Here is a 1,761-nt window from a genome sequence, read left to right on the forward strand (position 1 = left end):
TTCTAGGTCTAATAAGTCTGTATTCTCTAAGGTTATCCAATCTTTGACCCAGCAAAGACAGGCCGCTTCATAGTATAGTTTTAAGTCAGGTACTGCCAGCCCTCCTCTCTCCTTACGATCTGTGAGTAATTTGAATCTGATCCTTGGCCTTCTTCCCTGCCATATGAATCTTGAAAGAGTTTTCTGCCAGTCCTTAAATATTTTGGACCCTCTAATGACAGGTATATTTTGAAATAGGAACAGCATCTTAGGGAGTATGTTCATCTTTATTGCTTCCATCCTGCCCAGCCACGAAAGGTTCACCCTATTCCAGACATCCAGATCTTTTTTTACTTTGTTCCATGTTGGTGTGTAATTGTCTTCGATTAAATTTATATTTTTGGGTGTTAGCCAAATTCCTAGATATTTTATTTTTTTGCCACTTTAATTCCATATTGTCTTTCTAGTCCTTCCTTCACATCATTTCTCAGATTCTTCGTCAACATTTTTGTTTTAGTTTTATTCAACTTGAAGCCCGATAGTTTACCGTACTCCTCCAGTATCTCCAGTGCTTTACCTATGCTTTCTTGCGGTTCTTCCAGGGATAACATCAGGTCGTCTGCGTATGCTTTTAGTTTATACTCTTTAAGTCCTATTTTGATCCCTTTTATCTCTGACTTTGACCTTATTTTGTTCGCCAGGACTTCTAAAACCAAAATGAACAAGAGCGGGGAAAGGGGGCATCCCTGCCTTGTTCCCTTCTCTATTTTAAATCTGTCCGTAAGATTATTGTTTATTACCAATTTAGCATGTTGGTTTGAATATATTGCCTGTATTCCTTTCAAAAATTCACCCTCAATCCCTGCCTTTTCTATAGATTTTAGTAAGAACCGCCAGGAGACGTTATCGAACGCCTTTTCTGCGTCTATAAAAATCAAGGACGCCGGTATATTATTGTTAATCTCCAGATATTCAATTATATTTACGACATGTCTCACATTATCTTTCAAGAATCTATTTGGGAGAAAACCCGCTTGGTCTTTGTGAATTAGATTTGTTAGACATTTTTTCAATCTGTTCGCCATGATGTCGGCATATATTTTGTAGTCGTTATTTAATAACGATATTGGCCTGTAGTTCTTCATGTTCAATTTGTCTGTGTCTGGTTTGGGGATTAGTGTTATAAAAGCTTCCCTCCACGACTCGGGTATTTTCCCTCCTCTTAGGATATTATTCATGGTGTCACAGAGTACTTGTGCCAGTTGACCTCCCAAAACTTTGTAATATTTGGCCGATAAACCATCTGGGCCTGGTGCTTTTCCCAGTTTCATTTTTTTTATCGCATTCTCAATCTCTTCCATACTTATGGGTCTGTTTAATTGAATTCTTTCTTCTTCTGTGACGGTCTTCCCTATGCAGCTCTCTAGATATTTTTCTATTTGGGCTGGGTCCTCTTCTCCTTTTTTATATAACTCCTCATAGAATTGAAGGAAATTTTTTTGTATTCTTTTTGGGTCTACTATTAATTCTTCTTCTACCATTATTTTATTTATGACATTTTGCTTCTGTCTTTTTCTCAATTGCCAGGCTAGGAATTTCCCCGTTTTATTCGCCAATTCAAAATATCTCTGCCTCATTAGCTTGATTTTCCATTCTATTTCCTGATTTGTTAATATTGAGTATTGTCTTTGTAATATTTTTATTGTTTGTATACTTTGCTCATCTTTCGGGTGTTCTATTAATTTTTTCTCATGCTCCCTTAACTGTCTAAGTATTTCATCT

The sequence above is a fragment of the Podarcis liolepis genome, assembly GCF_965112155.1.
Source record: "Podarcis liolepis genome assembly, chromosome: 10".
Taxonomy (NCBI): Eukaryota; Metazoa; Chordata; class Lepidosauria; order Squamata; family Lacertidae; genus Podarcis; species Podarcis liolepis.